The sequence below is a fragment of the Equus asinus genome, chromosome 6 (genome assembly GCF_041296235.1).
Source record: "Equus asinus isolate D_3611 breed Donkey chromosome 6, EquAss-T2T_v2, whole genome shotgun sequence".
Classification (NCBI taxonomy): Eukaryota; Metazoa; Chordata; class Mammalia; order Perissodactyla; family Equidae; genus Equus; species Equus asinus.
Genome location: NC_091795.1, coordinates 7,512,693 through 7,532,212, shown reverse-complemented (window position 1 = coordinate 7,532,212; position 19,520 = coordinate 7,512,693). Strand labels below are relative to the sequence as shown.

General features: G+C 37.7%; 1 long non-coding RNA gene across 2 annotated transcripts in view; it reads left to right on the top strand.

Annotated features, from left to right (window-relative positions):
* Positions 1-19,520, top strand: part of LOC139045480 (uncharacterized) — a 55,241-nt gene that overhangs the window by 18,590 nt on the left and 17,131 nt on the right. The window contains exon 2 of one of the 2 annotated variants that reach the window (XR_011503811.1): positions 3,540-3,596. The exons of the other annotated variant lie outside the window; for it this stretch is intronic. This is a non-coding gene — a long non-coding RNA (uncharacterized lncRNA). The remainder of the gene's footprint in view (positions 1-3,539; positions 3,597-19,520) is intronic. 2 annotated transcript variants of the gene reach the window in all.

Sequence of the window (19,520 nt, the reverse complement as noted above, 5' to 3'; positions counted from 1 at the left end):
TCCAACAACAACAGAATACACATTCTTCTCAAGCACACATGGAACATTCTCCAGGATGAATCATATGCTAGATCACAAAACATAAATGAACAAATTTTAAAATATTGAAATTATACTAAATATCTTTTCTGACCACAATGGTATGAAACTAGAAATCAATAATAGGAGGAAAACTGAAAAACTCACAAATAAGTGCAAATTAAACAACATGTTCCTGAACATCCAATGGATCAAAGATGAAATCAAAAGGGAAATTTAAAAATTCCTTTTTTTTCACTGACGTAAGGTGTCATACTGTATTGTATTAGTTTCAGGAGTACAACATAGTGATTCTACATTTATTTACATTACAAAGTGATCTCCCTAACACTAGTTACCATCTGTCATCATGCAAGGTATTACAATATTGTTGACTGTATTCCTATGCTGTACATTACATCCCTGTGACATTTATTTTATGACTGGAAGTTTGTACCTATTACCCCTTCACCTGTTTTGCACAACTCCCCCACCAGCCCTCTCCTTTGGCAACTGCCAATTTGGTCTCTGAATCTATGAGTCTGTTTCTGTTTAATTTAGTTTGTTCATTTGTTTTTGTTTTTGTTTTTAGATTCCACATATAAGTGAAATCATATAGCATTCTTTTCCCTTTTCTGGCTTATGTCACTTTGCATAATACCCTCTAGATTCATCCACCTTGTTGCAAATGGGAGAATTTCATTTTTTTAACGGCTGAGTAATATTCTATTGTAAATATACATATTGTATATGTACTGTGTACATATGTATTAAATATACATATTAATATCTGTATTATATTACATGTATATATGTAATATAATATTCTATTGTAAATACACCACATCTTCTTTATCTGTTCATCTACCAATGGACATTTAGGTTGCTTCCACATCTTGGCTATTGTAAATAATGCTGCAATGAACATAGTGGTGCAAATATCTTTTCAAATTAGTGTGTTTGTTTTCTTTAGATAAATATTCAAAAGTGGTGTTCCTGGACCATATGGTAGTTCTATTTTTAATTTTTTGAAGAACCACCATACTGTTTCCCATAATGGTTGCACCAATTTACATTCTCACCAACAATGTACGAGGGTTCCATTTCCTCCACATCCTCACCAATACTTGTTATTTGTTGTCTTTTTGATAATAGCCATTCTGACAGGTGTGAGATGATATGTCATTGTGGTTTTGGTTTGCATTTCCTGGTAATTAGTGGTGTTGAGCACCTTTTCATGTGCCTGTTGTCCATCTCTATCTCTTCTTTGGAAAAATGTTTATTCAGATCCTCTGCCCATTTTTAATCAGATTATTTGTTTTTTTTGATATTGAGTTGTTTGAGTTCTTTATATATTTTGGATATTAACCCCTTATCAGATATATCATTTGCAAATATATTCTCACATTCAGTAGGTAGCCTTTTGGTTTCTTTGATGGTTTCTTTCACTGTACAAAAGCTTTTTAGTTTGATGTAGTCCCACTTGGTTATTTTTGCTGTTGTTACCCTTGCCCGAGGAGACATATCCAGAAAAATATTGCTAAGACCTATGTCGAAGAGTTTATTACCTATGTTTTCTTGTAGGAGTTTTGTGGTTTCAGGTCTTACATTTAAGTCTTTAATACATTTTGAGTTTATTTTTGCATATGGTGTAAGAAAATGGCCTAGTTTCATTCTGTTGCATGTATCTGTCCAGTTTTCCCCAAACCATTTATTGAAGAGGCTGTCTTTTTCCCACTGTATAATCTTGCCTCCTTTGTCATAGGTTAGTTGACTATATAGGAGTGGGTTTATTTCTGGGATCTCTTTCTGTTCCATCGATCTATGTATATTTTTATGTCAGTACCATATTGTTTTTATTTCTATAACTTTGTAGTTTAGTTTGAAATTAGAGAGTGTGATATCTCCAGCTTGTTCTTCTTTCTCAAGATTGCTTTAAATATTCAAGGTCTTTTGTGTTTCCATACAAATTTTAGAATTCTTTGTTCTAGTTCTATGAAAAATGCCGCTGGTATTTTAATAGAGACTGTGTTGAATCCGTAGACTGTTATGAGCAGTATGGACATTTTAACAATATTAATTCTTCCAACCTATGAGCATGGTATATCTTCCATTTGCTTGTGTCATCTTCACTTTCTTTCCTCAATATTTTAGTTTCCAATGCACAAGTCTTTCACCTCCCTTGTTAAATTTATCCCTAGGTATTTTATTCTTTCTGATGTAATTGTAAATGGCATTTTTAAAAATTTCTCTTTCTGATAGTTTGTTGCTAGTGTATAGAAATGCAACTGATTTCAGTATATTTATTTTGTATCCTGCAACTTTACTGAATTTATTTATTAGTTATAATATTTTTGGTGGAGTTTTCAGGGTTTTCTCTATATAGTATCATGTCATCTAGAAATAGTAACATTTTTACTTCTTCCCTTCCAATTTGTATGCCTTTTATTTCTTTTTCTTTTCTGACTGCTATAGCTAGGACTTTCAATACTATGTTGAATAAGAGTGGTGAGAGTAAGAATTCTCATTTTTCTCCCGATCTTAGAGACAAAGATTTCAGCTTTTCACCATTGAGCATGATATTAGCTGTGGGTTTTTCATATGTGGCCTTTATTATCTTGTGGTATGTTCTCTCTATACCTACTTTCTTGAGGGTTTTTATCTTAAATGGATGTAGAACTTTGTCAAATGCTTTTTCTGCATCTGTTAGATTGATCATATGATTTTTATACTTTGTTTTGTTAATGTGGTGTATCACATTGGTCGATTTTCAAACATTGAAACATCCTTACATCCGTGGAATAAATCCTACTTGATCACGAAGTATGATCCTTTTGATGTGTTGTTGAATTTAGTTAGCTAATATTTTGTTGAGAACTTTTGGACCTATGTTCATCATGGATATTGGCTTGTAATCTTCTTTTTCTGTGATGTCTTTGGTTTTGGCATCAGGGTAATGCTGCCCTCATAGAATGAGTTTGGAAGCAATCCTTCCTCTTCAATTTTTTGGAAAAGTTTGAGAAGGATAGACACTAATCTTTGAAGGTGTTATGGAATTTAACTGTGAAGCCATCTGGTCCTGGATTTTTGTTTCTTGGGAGTTTTTTGATTACTGATTCAATTTCATTACTAATACTCAGCCTGTTAAGATTTTATATTTCTTTCTGATTTAGTCATGGAAGATATTATAATTCTTGGAATTTATACATTTATTCTAGGTTGTCCCACTTGTTGGCATACAATTAATTTTCTACAATAATTTCTTATGATCCTTTGTATTTCTGTGGTGTCAGTTGTAACTTCTCCGCTTTCATTTCTGATTTTAGTTATTTGAGCTCTCACTTTTGTTTTTTCCTTGAGTCTGGCTAATGGTTTATCAATTTTGCTTATCTTTTTGAAGAACCATTACATTGATCTTTACTATTGGGATATTTTTAGTCTCTATTCCTTTTATTTCTGCTCTGATCTTTATTATTTCCTTCCATCTACTAATTTTGGGCTTTGTTTGTTCTTGTTTTTAGGTGTGAAAAAGATTTTTCACATGTCAAGATTATTTGAGATTTTTCTTGTATTCTGAGGTAGGTCTGTATCATTGTAAACTTCCCTCTTAGAACTAATTTTTGCTGCATCCCATAGACTTTGGACCATTGTGTTTCCATTTTCATTTATCTCAAAGCATTTTATTATTTTCTTTTGATTTCTTCATTGACCCATTCATTGTTTAGTAGCATGTTGGTTAGCCTCCATATGTTTGGGCTTTTTCTAGTCTTCTTCTTGTAATTGATTTCTTGTGTCATACTTTTGTGATCAGAAATGATGTTTAATATTATTTCAATCTTCTTAAATTTATTGAGACTTGTTTTTTGGCCTAACATGTGATCACTCCTGAAGAGTGTTCCATGTGCATTCAAAGGGAAGTGTATTCTGCTATTTTTAGATGAAATGTCCTGTATATATCCATTAAGTTTATCTGGCTTACTGTGTCATTTCAGGCTAATGTTTCCTTATTGATTTTCTGTTTGGATGATCTATCCATTGATGTAATTGGCATGTTAAAGTTCTCTACTGTTATTGTGTTACTGTGAATTTCTCCTTTTGTAACTTTTAGCATTTGCTTTCTGTATTTGGGTGCTTCTATGTTGGGCACACAGATATTTCCAAGTGTTGTATCCTCCTGTCAGATTGTTCCTTTTATCATTTTGTAATGCCCTTGTTTGTTTCTTGTTACAGCTTTTGTTCTAAAGTCTACTTTGTCTGATATAAGTATTGCTACCTTCGCTTTCTTCTCATTTCCATAGGCATGGAGTTTCTTTTTCCATTCCTTCACTTTCAGTCTGTGAGTGTCTTTAGATCTGAAGAGAGTCTCTTATCAGCAGCATATATGTGAGTTTTGCTTTTTTATCCATTCAGCCACCCTATGTCTTTTTATTGGAGTATTTCGTCCATTGAAAGTAGTTACTGATAGGCATGTACTTATTGCCATTTTGTTATATGTTTTCTGGATGTTTTTGTAGTTCTTCTCTTTTCCTTTCCTTGTTTCTTGCTCTCTTCCCTCGTGACTTGGTGCTCTTCCATATGTTATGTTTGGATTTCTTTATCATTACTTTTTGTGTATTTATTATAGGTTTTTGGTTTATGGTTACCATGAGGTTCATATATAATAACCTGTATATATAGCAGTCTAGGTTAAGTTGATGACCTCTTAAGTTCAAACACATTCTAAAAACCTTACATTTTTACTCCTTCCCACCATGTTTTATGTTTTTGACATTATATTTTACCTCTTTTAATTTTGTGTATGCTTTAACCTCTTATTGTAGACAGAGATGATTTTAGTATTTTTCTCTTTTAATCTTCATAGTGGCTTTATATGTGGTTGATCCACTAAGTTACTCTATATTTGCCTTTACCAGTGATATTTTTTCTTTGATGATTTTCTTATTTCTACTTGTGGACTTTTCTTTTCTGCTAAAAGAAGTTCCTTTAACATTTCTTGTAAGGCTGGTTTAGAGGAGATGAATTCCTTTAGTATTTTTTTGTCTGAAAAAGTCTCTCTCTCCTTCTATTCTGAATGATAACTTTTCCAAGTAGAGTATTCTTCGTTATAGGTTTTTCCTTCCAGCAATTTGAATATATTGTGCCACTCCCTTTTAGCCTGTAAGGTTTCTGTTGAAAAGTCAGCTGATAGTCTTATGGGGTTTCCCTGTACGTAACTTGTTGCTTTTCTCTTGCAGCTTTTAAGATTCTCTCTTTATCTTTAACTCTTGACATTTTAATTATAATATGTCTTGGTGTGAGCCTCTTTGGATTGATCTTGTTTAGTACTCTCTGAGATTCTGTTTCCTTTCCCAGGTTAGGGAAGTTTTCAGCTATTATTTCTTCAAATAAGTTATCTGCGCCTTTGTCTCTCTTTTCTCCCTCTGGGACACATATAAAGCAAATGTTAGTATGCTTGATGTTGTCCCAGAGGTCCCTTAGACTGTCCTCATTTTTTAAAATTCTTTTTTTTATTTAGCTTGTGTGACTTCCCCTAGTCTCTCATCCAGATCACTGATCTGTTCTTCCGTGTCATCTAATCTGCTGTTGATTCTCTCTAAATAATTTTTTATTTTAATTATTGTATTCTTTAGCTCTGATTGGTTCTTTTATGTATGTTCCAACTCTTTCTTGAAGTTCTCACTGTGTTTATCTACTCCTTTCCCAAGTTCAGTGAGCATCCTTATGACCATTACTTTGTATTTTTTATCAGGTAAATTGCTTATCTCTGTTTATTTTTGTTCTTTTTTTATTTGCTGAGGAAGATTTACCCTGAGTTAACACTTGTGCCAATCCTCCTCTATTTTGTATATGAGTCACTACCAAAGCATAGCCACCAACGAGTAGTGTAGGTCTGCACCTGGGAACCAAACCTGGGCCACTGAAGCGGAGCGTACTGAACTTAACCACTAGGCCATGGGACTGGCCTTCACTTAGTACTTTGTCTGAGTATTTGTCTTCTGTTTTCATTTGGAACATATTCCTTTGTCTCTTCATTTTGCTTACTTCTCTGTGTTTATTTCTGTGTATTAGGTAGATCAACTATGTCTCACATTCTTGGAAAAGTGGCCTTATATAGGAGATGTCTTGTGTTGGCCAGCGGTCCACTCCCCTTTGAATACTCATACCAAATGCTCCAGAGGTGTCTTCTATGTGGGCTGTGTGCACATGCAGCCCACACAGAAGACCCTCTCTTGTGGTGGGGCTGTAATTTCTGAGAGTGCACTGGTAGGCAGGACTGGCCCCAAGTCTGGCTGGCAGCAATGCCTGGCAAACAGCAGCTGCTGCAGGCATATTATTAGGAAGGACAGGCCCCAGGAACAGCTAGCTGTGAGGCCTACTGGCACATGACTGCTGTGGGCTAGCTGGTGGGTAGGGCAGGCCCCCAGTGTGGCTGGTTGCTAGGCCTAGTGGCACATGACTACTGCTGGCTCACTGGTGGGTGAGACAGGCCCCAGCAGAGGCTGGCTGTGCAGCCTGGTGGCATGTAACTGCCTCACATGTGCTGATAGGCATGGTAGGCCCCAGGCATGGCTGGCTGCTGGCCTAGTGGCATGCTGGGTGGTTGGGCAAGCCCTCTATGTGGCTGGCTGTGAGACCTGGTGGCACACTACTGCTCTGGTCTCACTGGTCAATATGGCAGGCCCCTGGGGTGGCTGATTGCTAAACTCGGAGGCACATGACTGCTGTTGGCTCTCTGGTGACTGGGGCAAATCCTCAGTGCAGGCTGGCTGTGCAGCCTGGCAGCACACAACTACCTTGGGCACACTGGTGGGTGGGGCAGGCTCCCACATGACTGGCTGCAAGGCCTGGTGCCTCATGACCACTGTGGGCTCACTGGTGAGTGGCAGGCCCCTCCCATGGGCTACCTGTGCTGTCTGGCTGTGCACAACAGCCTTGGAAATGCTAGTAGGCAGGGCAGTTTCCTGCACAAGCAGGCTAAAGGGAGAATTCCAAAATGGTGCCTACCAGTGTCAGCATCAGCGTTACTAAACTAGGTCATGAAAATGACTGCTGCCAGTGTCTTAGTCTCTGGGGTGACCTCGGCTGCTTCCTGTCTCTCCCAGATGCCTCCAAGCTTAGTAAATGATTGTCCTGTACCGATAGATTCTGCATTTTTCTATCTGGTGCTTTTGTGCTGGTTTCTGGATCGAGTGATTTTTTTGTGTGTGAGCCTTTCAGGAACAGGTTTTCCTTTCCCTATAGTTCTTTAGTTTTCCTAGATGTATTTCCCATTGTTTTTCATAGTCAGGTGTTTTAGATCTCATCTCTCCCGTGCTAGATCTAAGGGCTGAGGTGCCTAGTGTGGAATTCAAATCCCTCACTCCTCCAAGAAAACCTCTGTAGCTCTGAGGTGGCTCCTGACCATGAAACACCACAGCTAGAGTGTGTTTTTTTTCCTCAGCATGACTGTGTCTCTGCCTCTTCCACCCTTCTTGGTGTTGTCCCTTGTTGAGGAGGCTCTTTTCATCCAGTTTCTAGATCTTCCTTGGAGAAAATTATTCCACATGTCATTGTAAATTTGTTGTGTCCACTGAAGGAGGTGTCCTCATAATTCTCTTATGCCACCATCTTCCAAACTCTCCTAAAAAAATCTCTTGAAACAAATCAAAGTGGAAGCAAAACATACCAAAGTTTTAGAATGCTATAAAAGCAGTACTGGGGCAGTCTGGTGGTATAGTGGTTAAGCCCACACGCTCCGCTTCAGTAGCCTGGGGTTCGCAGGTTCAGATCCCGGGCATGGACCTACACACTACTCATCAAGCATGATGTGGTGGCATCCCACATACGAAATAGAGGAAGATTGGCATGGATGTTAGCTCAGGGACACTCTTCCTCAAGCAAAAACAGGAAGATTGGCAGCAGATGTTAGCTCAGGGCCAATCTTTCTTACAAAAACAAAAACGCAATGTTAAGCAAGATAAGTTTATACTGATAAGTGCCTATATTAATTGAAAAGAAAATCTCAAATAAACAACCCCACTTTACCCCTCAAGTGATTAGAAAAGCAAGAAAAACTAAGTCTAAATTTAGCAGAGGGAAGGAAATAATGATGTTCAGATCACATAAATAAAATAGAGAATAGATGAAAATCAGAAAAGATTAACAAAACTGAGTTTTTTAAAAAAAGAAACAATTGATAAATCTTTAACTAGATTAACAAGAACAAAATAAAGAGGACTCAAGTAAAATTATAAATGAAAAAGGAGCAATTACAACTGATACCATAGAAATACAAAACATCAAGAGACTTCTATGATCAATTACATGCCAACAAAGTAGACAACCTTTCAAAAACTGATAAAGTCGTAGAAACATATGATCTACCATATCTAAATCATGAAGAAATAGAAAATCTAGGCAGACCTATAGCAAATAAGGAAATTGAATTAGTAATCAAAACCTCCCAACAAAGAAAAGCCCAGAACTACATGGCTTCATGGGTCAATTCTACCAAACTTTTCAAGAAGAATTAACATTAATTCTTAGAAAAAAATCAAAGATGAATGGAATACTCTCAAACTCATTTTACAAGGCCAGCAATACCCTGATAACAAAGCCAAATAAAGATACTACAAGAAGAAAACTATATGTCAATATTATTCCTGATGAAAATAAAAGCAAAAATTCTCCACAAAATAATCGCAAATCAATTTCAATAGCACACTAAAGGATCATACACCATGATCAAGTGGGATTTATTCTTGGGATGCAAGGATGTTTCAACAGAAACAAAGCAATAAACATGTTTCGTAATATCAACAGAATAAAAGATAAAAATCATATAATCATCTCAATAGATACAGAAAACCATTTGACAAAATTCAACATCCTTTCCAAAGAAAACTCTGGCAAATTGGGTGTGAAAGGAACTTGCCTCAACCTAATAAATGCCATATATGACAAACACATAGCTAACATCACACTCAACGGTGAAAGGTTAATAGCTTTTCCTCTTGGATCAGGAGTGAGACAAGGGTGCGTATTCTTACCAATTGTATTCAACATAGTATTGGAAGTCCTAGCCAGAGCAACTAGACAAGAAAAAAAAAAAAAAGTCTTCCAAATCAGAAAGGAAGAAGTGAAATTGTCCCTGTTTGCCAATGACTTGGTCTTGTATATAGAAAATCCTAAAGCTTCCATCGAAAAACTGTTAGACCTAATAAACAAATTCAGTGATGTTTTAGGATACGAAATCAACATATAGAAGTCAGTTGCATTTCTGTACACTAACAGTGAACTATGTGAAAAAAAAATAAAGCAAACCATTCCATTTGCAATATCAAAAAGAATAAAATACTTAAGAATAAATTTTACCAAAGTAGTGAAAGATCTATTCACCAAAAGTTATATGATACTGATGAAAGAAGTTGAAGATGACACAAATAAATGGAATGTTATTCTATTTTCATGAATTGGAAGTGTTTTTATTGTTAAAATGTTCATACTACTCCAAACTCTATAGGTTCAATGTAGTCGCCATCAAAATTCCAATGGAATTTTTCATGGAAATAGAAAAAACAACCCTAAAATTCATTTAGAAACTGTAATAATCAAAGGAGTATACCACTGGCATAAAAACAGACATGTAGGGGCTGGCCCCATGGTATAGTGGTTAAGTTCGGCACACTCCACTTCAGCAGCCTGGGTTCATGGGCTCAGATCCTGGGCATGGACCTACAGCACTTGTCAGCCATGCTGTAGTGCAACCCACATACAAAATAGAGGGAGATTGGCATAGATATTAGCTCAGAGCCAGTCTTCCTCAAGCAAAAAAAGAGGAAGATTGGCAACAGATGTTAGCTCAGGGCAAATTGTCCTTAGGCAAACAAACAAAAAAAACAGACATGTATCCCAGTGGAACAGAGTAGAGAGCCCCAAATTAACCTACACGTATAGGTGCAACTAGTATTTGACAAGGGAGCCAAGAATACTCAATAGGGAAAGGATAGCCTCTTCAATAAATGATGCTTAAAAAACTGGATATCAACATGCAAAGAATAAAATTGGAACCCTATCTTAAACTAGTCATAAAAGTGAACCCAAAATGGATTAATGACTTAAACATAACCAGAAACAGTAAAATTCCTCAAAGAAAACTTAGGGGAAAAGACGCCTTGACACCAGTTTCGGCAATGATTTTTTTGATATAACATTAAAAGCTCAAGCAATAAATAAAAGCAAAAATCAACAAGTGGGACCATATAAAATAAAAAGCTTCTGCATGGCAACAGAAACAATCAACAAAATGAAAAGGCAGCCTACGAAATGGGAGAATATAGTTACAAATGATATATCTGATAAGGGTTTGATATCCAAAATATATAAAGAACTCATACATCTCAACTGCAAAAAAAAAATCTGATTAAAAATGAGAAGAAGACTTGAATAGACATTTTTCCAAAGAAGACATACAAATGATTTACAAGTACATGAAAAGGCACTCAACATCAGTAATTGTCAGGGAAATGCAAATCAAAACCATAATGAAATATCACCTCATACCTGTTAGAGTGTCTATCATCAAGAAGACAAGACATAAAACGTGTTGGTGAGAATGTGGAAAAAAGGAAACCCTTGTGCACTGTTGGTGGTAATGTAAATTGGTGCAGCCACTATGGAAAACACTATGAAGTTCCTCAAAAAATTAAAAATAGAACTACCTTATGATCCAGAAATCCTATTTATGGGAATTTATGTGAAGGAGATTAAATCACTATCTCTAAGAGATATCTGTACTCTTATGTTCATTGCAGCATTATTCACAATAGCCAAGATATGGAAACAATCTAAGCGTCCATCAATAGATGCATGGGTAAAGAAGATGTAAGATATAGATATAGATACAGATATAGATATATGTCACAAAATATCATATATAACATACAGACATGATATAGATGATGGAATATTACTCAGCCATCAAAAAGAAGGAAATCCTGCCATTTGTGACAACATGGTTTGGCTTTGAGGGTACTATGTTAAGGTAAATAAGCCATCCAGAAGGATGAACACTGTACCCTATCACTTATATGTGGAATCAAAAAAAAAAGTTGAATATATAAAAACAGAGAGTAGAATGGTGGTTGCCAGGGGCTGGGAGTAGAGAAGGTGGGGTGAAATTGATCAAAGGGTAAAAACTTTCAGTTACAGGATAAATGAGTTCCAGGGATCTAAGGTGTAGCATGTGACCATAGTTAACAACATGTATTGTATAATTGAAAGTTGCTATGAGAGTAAAGCTTTAATGTTCTCACCATAGTTACAACAATAACAACAACAAAGTGGTAATTACTTGAGGTGAAGGACTTATTAACTAACCTTATTATGATAAACATTTAGTAAATATACCTGTATTGTCATCACATTAAACTCACACAATGTTATGTGAATTATATCTTAATAAAATTGGAGTAATAAATAAAGTTGGAAAGAAAACACGTAATAAAGATGTTTGTAAGAGTGAAAAAATATATAAACAAAGTACACATCTATTTATGGTGTTGTGATCATTAGCACAAAATTAGCCATGCCATTAAAACTCTTTCCATACCAAATTTTGACACGAAAATTAAGATAGAATATCAATCAATTTAAACATATTTGTAACTATATCCCATATGAAAAGTATAAAAAGGAGATATTTTTCTTTTAAGGGTAGGAAACATCATGCGAAAGACATTGACCTTTCCATAAGGAGAATTTGAATCTAGAAGTTATTCTTATTTCTTGGATGATAGTCTCTAGATTACTTTATCAGAAAAAAGGCATTTCTCAGGTTTAACCAAAGAGCACACACTCAAAATATCATTTGCTGAATTTTAAGAATGAAAAGATATATTTAGGGTGAGAACTCTTACAATACTTCACTACTTCAGCCTCCTGACCACATGAACCCAGAAACCCTACACAGTATGAATATAGCATGCATCCTGAAACAAGTCAGCAAGTTTGTCTCCAGGGAATTAGAAGGAAATTCTACCAACCAATCTTTATCTAATTTGGCTGGTCCTTGCTAAAATCGACATGAGCATTGATGTACAAGTAAAAGTCACATAATTGTACCCGAGTGATAAATTGGCAAAGCACTAGTATTGGCTGAGAGCCTGACTTAAAATACTTCCCATGAACCACATTGTAACATGCTAATAATATTCCACTCTCTGGTCCAAAATTGAACACCTGGAAATCATTTAACGTCTCATTGGAAAAGAGCTCAATGGAACCCCAGGAAATCTTCCAGGCTGTCTAGGAAAAGACATGTGAATATTAAACAACCTCTTCCAGAAGACAGTTGCCCCATATTTTGGGTTATACCTGTACGGAAAATCATGGGAACTTCGACCAGTTTTGGACTTTGGTGGGACAGGAGATATTTGAGGCACAGGCAGCTATAGGTTAACATTTGAAGTCTTCAGACTTCTAACCAGCTTGAGACCTGCAAGTAGCTCCACTTTTCCTTCCCCCATCTCCCCACCAAATAATAATAGACACCATCTAAACCTTTCTTGTTGAAGTGAGAAATCGGAGGCAAGCGATCAATAACTCAAAGTAATTACCCCTTCTTTCCCCTTCGCCTGTTCTGCCTCCCGCCTTCCTTTCCCTGGTGTTACTGATTCACCCCGCGTGCCAGGCAATACGCTGAGTTGCAGACACAGGTCCTCACTAGTTACACTTTTACAAAGGAAAAAGTAGTTAAGCAAATGTCCAATGCAGCTAGCAACGGAACTAAAATTTCTGTCTCAGGTATGACCTTAACCACAGCCTCCTCGTTTGAAAAAAATAAAAGTTGAGAAAATTACACATCCACTAATGCTAGGTTCGAGTTTGCAGATCCTGTGTCCCCTGCGTGGAATGCCCTTTCCACTTTTCTCTGTTTGAAATCTCTCTTGATGCTCACCCTTTAAAGACAAGCTCTAATGCCCCTCTCAGTCCCGCCTGTGAGCATGTGTCCCTGCTGGGCACCGTGGGATGTCCCAGTTCTATGGCACTTATCCAGTCTGCCCTGGCACTGCCTGTCCTCCCCTCTACGTGGTGAGTTTCTGGAGGCCGAAGCCATTTCTGACTCACCTTTGCATCTTACAACAACTAAACACAGTTGTCAAGGGTGGACACTTGGTAAAAGTCAGTCCAATTAACTAGCAAAGGCAGTATATTTTCAGACCCTTGCAGTCATAGCTTCTTGAATAGTAGGAGAAAATGTATATTTTGTTTGTTTTCTATAAGCACTCTCTTATCAGCAGGATCTGCTGCCAGTTCTTAGCGCTCAGGAGGGTGTTTGTTAAATGTTCAGGAATTTTGTTAGCCTTGTTTAGTAACGCGGCCGTTACTAAAAATTAAATTACATAAACTTAAAATTAAATGCATTCTATTAAAAACAAAATAAATACTAAAAAGTCATCACTTCCTAATTATTTTACATTTGACTAATATCTCTGCCCTTGAGATGGTTCATATTTGTCACATACGTGTGGTGAAAAAGCTCTACAGTGACAGGCTTCCGCGCCTCTCTTCTCAGCTCTACATTCAGTGATGTCAGGCTGGTAGCTTGAAATCTGCCACGGTTAGAGTGTTTGCCTCAGGGAAACTGGCAGACTACAAATTAGGGGTCCACCCAGCCCCAGAGACAAGCACATTGCTGACTTATTCTGAAATCAATTCTTCCTTATCCAGAGTGAGCACTCTCATTTTCACATTTTCTAATTAACTAAACATTACAACAGAATTCTTCCTAGACAGACATTGGTAATATTCAAAGATTTAAAATATAGAAAAATGCAGTTTAGAACTAAAGAGGCACTGAATACCATTATCTTCTTGTACCGATTTGGAAATCAGCATAACCTCTTGCAATGCCACAAGGTCAGGATAATAGATTCAATTTTTATTATACAATCTGGATAAATAATCTATGTCATTTGAGCTCTCAGCTTCTCTAGAGTTGAGAAAGACCGTGGTCCTCCTTATAATTTTCTATAAGAGTACAAAATGAATAAAATAGAGAACATTTTCCTGTCAGTTGAATCACTATACTGAATAATTTTTGAGAGAAAAATGCTTAAATCCTGCATTTAGTGATTTAATATAGAATCAAGAAGAAGTAATAAAAAAGCCAGTGTGCCACCCTATGAGATTATTTCAGTATCTAGTTAATTCTCTCTCGCTTCCCTTCCTCCCCGTCGTATGTCTTCTTTGCTCTCTCATTTTAAGAAAGGCTTTCTAACAAATTTTAGGCACTGAACAGAAGAGCAGATAGGGTTTTAAGAGAAGCAACGACCCACTGGCAGATCATCTGTCGTAATGCACTTGAAACGTTTGTGTGGGGCTGTTTGGGGCAAAGCAGTGGTTGAATCACTTTGTGTGCAGTAAAGCACCCTCTTTGAATCTGAGGTTGATGTCTTCAGGAAGGAAAACAAAGTGAGAACAAAAAGAGAAGTCCTGTCTTCCATCTGAAAGTTGAGAGAAACTGAAGATCCCAAGAGTTGCTGTTGCCCGTTGTCACTTTTGATCATTTACTCTTTTTTTCTTCCTAATTAATTCTCCTATTTTCCCTACCTTGCTTTTTTCAACAATAACTCTTTCCTTCTTAAAATATGCTTACTTATGTGTGATGTGACCCAATTTGCGATAATGATCTGGATGGGAATTTTATGAATATTGCTTACTATAAATAAAAGACATGTGGAGAAGTATGGTTTATGTAACTGGCTTTTTTTTATAAAGTGAAGATCAACTTATTCTCTCAAAGATACATCTGTTTAACCAGCCTGGAACTTTTTTAATAATAAAAAAAAATCATTGACCCACAGCTTTCTTCATAGTGGAGCAGAGAAAGAAATTTCAGTAAGCAAAATGGTTTTATTTTTCTATCTCTACACTTCTCTTTCCAACATAATATCCATACATTTTGTCCCCTATCAAATAGCTCACCACTAAAATATTCAAAGACGCTACATTCCATAGACGCGTTCTTTGAGCAGATTTCTGAGGGATGCATTTTATAGACTTCCAACACAAAGAGTTATTTCTTGAGCTTTAAGAAGGAAGGTAGGTAGGTGTTCCAGAGGGAAGAGAATGGCTCCAAAATACCCTGGGTGCCCTGGGAGAGTCGAACACCGCAGAGAAGCTCTCTGAGCAGTCTCTCACCCCTGGCGCTCTGTTTCCCAGAGGCTGAGTCTGTTTTGGAAGGTGAGGGTTAGTTGTGGCTTTGGGGGTGTAATGTTAAGCAGCGGGATTGTGCTGCTCCACCTCAGTGGTCTCCTATCTGTGAGGAGAAGCCACTTTTCATTGGCTTGAGTTGTTGTCCACACAGGGGAAGAGTTTGGAGACCATGAGAAGAGAGTTCCTGTGTAGGGGGAGGGAGGAGTCAGCCAACTGGCAGAGATGGCTTTTCTGTGATATGGGTGGTAAGGGCAGCTTAGAGACAGATACCAGCTGCGAGATGGTTAAGACTAACTAGGCGAAGCTCTCCTCCAGCAGCTGTGTCTGCTGGTGTGAGGGAAGGTGGTATGTTAGAGACAAAACCACCCAAATTACAGTTCTAAGTCTGGGTTGGGGTGTCGGCTCTTCCACGTGACCTTCGGCAAACCACATACTCTCCCCGAGCCTCTGTTTCAGCATCTGCACAGTGAGATAACAGCCCTATCACCTATGCCAGACGCCTGATGAGAAGAAGTGCCTGGAAATTTTTTGTAAACAGCAAAGTGCTCTCAAATCATAAGGTGTTATCAGTAGTTTGGAATCCATATTCTAGAGGTATATCACTGGGAAAAAAAGTAAAATTGACTTTTGAGCATCTGGAAAAATACTGCATTCCTTCCATACTTTTCTGCACGTGATTGGATAGGATCCCCTTGAAAGCAGCCATTTTAATGAAACAAGACCAACTGGAAAGTCTTCAGGAGCTTAATAAGCCCAATAGCCACTGAAATAAATTTTTGACCTTAGAGAACTCTTTCACCATAAAAGTAAGATGTTGCAATGTGTGTAAAGTGTCAACGCCACGGAAGATGTCTTCTGGGTCCACCCTGTGAACTGGACAATAGAGAAGGTCATGACTGTGCCGATGAGAGTGAGCACTCACTGGGTGGTCATTTTCCTCATCTGCAGGAATGGACAGGTGCACAGTGTTCTGAAGAGGTGTGCCACTCTCTACCTGCACACACCTGCTCTCAAATCGAAGCCGCTCCTGCAGCAGGAATGAGTGCAGTCCCCAGCCATGGTCAGGAGCAGCATTTGGAACTTTCTCTTTCTAGGATTTAGTTCCAACTATCCTGCCCCAGATGGGGTCTTGGGAAAGTGAGAGGTAATTGCCTTCAAATTCAACTTAAGTGGATTTTTATTACCCATTTTCTCAGAGGACTTTCAGGGAAAAAAAATAAAGAAAGCCATTTGCTGGAAAAATAAAAGATGCACACACTCCCAGGTACTGAATGTTTTTTGACAGGGAGTTATTTAGACTGAAAAATATCCAGTGCAGTCCAGAGGATGGTTAGAGCACAGAGCGGTGTCTTTGGTCTGAGATCTGTGTGCTGAGTGTTTGGAGGCGCTGTTGCAGGGAGGAAAGCAAACGTGAGCAAGCCGGCTTTGGGCAGCATGGGGCGTGGGGAGGACTCAGAGGATGAGCATCTTCCGTATGCGCCTTGTTCATTTCCGCTGGGACAGCCCCACCAGCACAGCCTCTAACCAGCCCCACACGCTCTCTGTCCACATTACGGCACTGCCCAGGACTCTGGGAAAATCAATTGTCCATTTTTCATTTTTTAACGTGACACCACACCTACTTTCTTGCTCCAAAGCTGAGCTTTATAAAGTGCTGATGTGGAACACCATTCTGACAAACTTCACTTCAACAACCGTAGCTAATGGCCGTGGAGAAGTCAGCCATAAACATGTTCTTTCTGCCTCTCCTGCTGAATGCTTTCACTACTAAACGACTCTGTTAGGTGCTGCAAACCTGGCCAACTGTGCCCCGTCGTTTGCAAATGAGAAAACTGGGGCCAGCAAGACAGCATAAAGAAATATCTACTCAAAAATTCTCCAAAATGCCAGCAACAGGAGAGCTCATCCATCCCTTGTATGTCCTCTAAACAGAAATGGAAAAAAAAACCAAAATCCAGGGGTACTTCGATCTCAGAATATTCAAAGAAAGAGATTTCACACACAGGAACATGCATACACACACACACGCATACATACAAGTGCAGACACACACACACATGCACACACCCTTTAAACACAGTTTCCTCAACCTCAAACTTGACTGTGCTGATAAGGAGAGGAAGTATAACTCTGAAGCATTTAGTGTGATCTTTGGTCAATTCATAGTTTCTATAATAATGAATCTGAATTCTTGCATACATTAATTTTCCCTTCATTTTTCAAATCATAATTTCTTAGTTTCTTGTCTAAACTAAAGAAAGAGTATCAGTTTGCTGAGCAGAGAAGCCTGCCTGGCTGGCCCCAGGTTTTCTACGTGAAACTGCACATCTGGCACTGCTCCTTCAATGACCTTCCAAACTCTAACAAAAGCCGTTTGGTTCCCGTGGAGGAGACGGCGGCCAAGCAGGCACCGCATGACCAGCCTCCGTCCCTCGGCCTGTCCTTCCTTCTTCCTCGATCTAATACCGCCTAAATTACTGTAACATCTCATTCTAAATGAGTTTTGCAGAAATCAAATTCTAATCATTTAAGGGCTAATGCATTCTTAACCTTTTATTGAAGCAAATTGTATATAGCAAACAATTGCACGTTATAAAGAAATGTTTGCAAATATGTCCCTACGTAAAGAGTACCTAGATCCAGAAATAGAATATTACCAGCAATTCCAGGAACTCCCACTGCATCCCGTTCTAGTCACTACTTCCCACCCAGGGGACCGCAATTCTGACCTCTCACAGTTTAGATTAGCTTTACCTATTCTTGTAATTTTTATGTCTGTAGTCAATTGTGTCTGGCTTCTTTCATTTACTGCTATATTTGTGAGATTCATCCATATTGCTTTTATTCACATTGCATTTTAGTATCCCATGGTGCAAATATACCACAATCTCTTCATCCAATCCACTGCTGATGAATACTTAGTTTCCAGTTTCATGCTATTATAAATAGTTACACTATAAACATTTTTGCACATATCTTCTTCTTCTTCTTCTTCTTCTTTTTTTTTTTGGTGAGGAAGACAGGCCCTGAGCTAACATTTGTTTCCAATCCTCCTCTATTTTGTATGTGGGACATCGCCCCAGGATGGCTTGATGAGCAGTATGTAGGTCCATGCCTGGGATCCAAACCTGCAAACCCCAGGCTGCTGAAGTAGAGCGTGCAAAATTAACCACTACGTCCCCAGGCCTGCCCCCTATACATGCCTTTGATGAAAAGATGTACATGACTTTGGAGACTATTAACCTAAGAGTGGGATTTCTGAGTCATGGAATATAAAAGTGTTCAGCTTTAGTAGATATTGGCAAACAAGTTCCAAATGGGTATAAATTTACCCTGACACTGCCAGTTTCTGATATTCCTGTTACATCCTTAACAACATTAAGTACTTTTTTCTTTTTCATTTTAGCGGTATTGCACTGTGGTTTTAATTCTCATTTCACTGATGAATAATGAAATTGAGCATCTTTTCATAGGCTTAGTGTCTCCCTGAATAATCTCATCTGAGTTTTCTGTGTCTTATTGATTTGTAGGAGCTCTTTATATATTCTGGATATGAGTTCTTTATCAAATATAAGTGGCTGATCCTGTCATTCTCTTTATAATAACTTTGTGAATTCAAGTTATCTTAATGTGTTCTATTTTATTATATTATTTCGTTTATGGTTAACACTTCTTAAGTTCTATTTTTAAGCAATTTTTGTCCTTTTCAAGGTCATGAAGAAGTTCTCCTAGGATTTCTTCAATACTCTTTATTTTTTCTTCATATTTAGATCTGTAATCCATCCGGAATTGATCTGTAAGGTAGGAGTCCAGATTATTAGATTTTTCATATAAATATCCAACTAACCCTTTGGGAGTCTTTTGGGAGTCATCATCCTTTGCCTACTGAACCATAGTGTCACTCTGCACATTTTTCATAAACTACTTTTCAAAGAAAATATATTCAAAGAATATCACATAGTTCCTTGCTTTTTCAAACATAAATGAGAATAACTGAATAATTTCTTTTTGCCTCAGGATCAATATTTATTATCACTGAAAGTTTATAGCTCCTTAAAGAATATTGATGTATATAAAGCTATTTGTAGCTACACAAAATGGCCCCCCCTTTTCTGGGGGGGTATGGCCATTTTTCATAGTTTTTACTAATTTCTGTCTGGTTCTTATCCACGAAGATTCTAGGTGACATTCCCTCCTTCTAGAAGTACTAATTTAGCCATTCTAATATGCTACTTCTAATTTCACGTGACTGGAAATCAGGCACCTCGGGTCAGGTGTCCTGAGCTCTGAGGCAGAGACTCGTG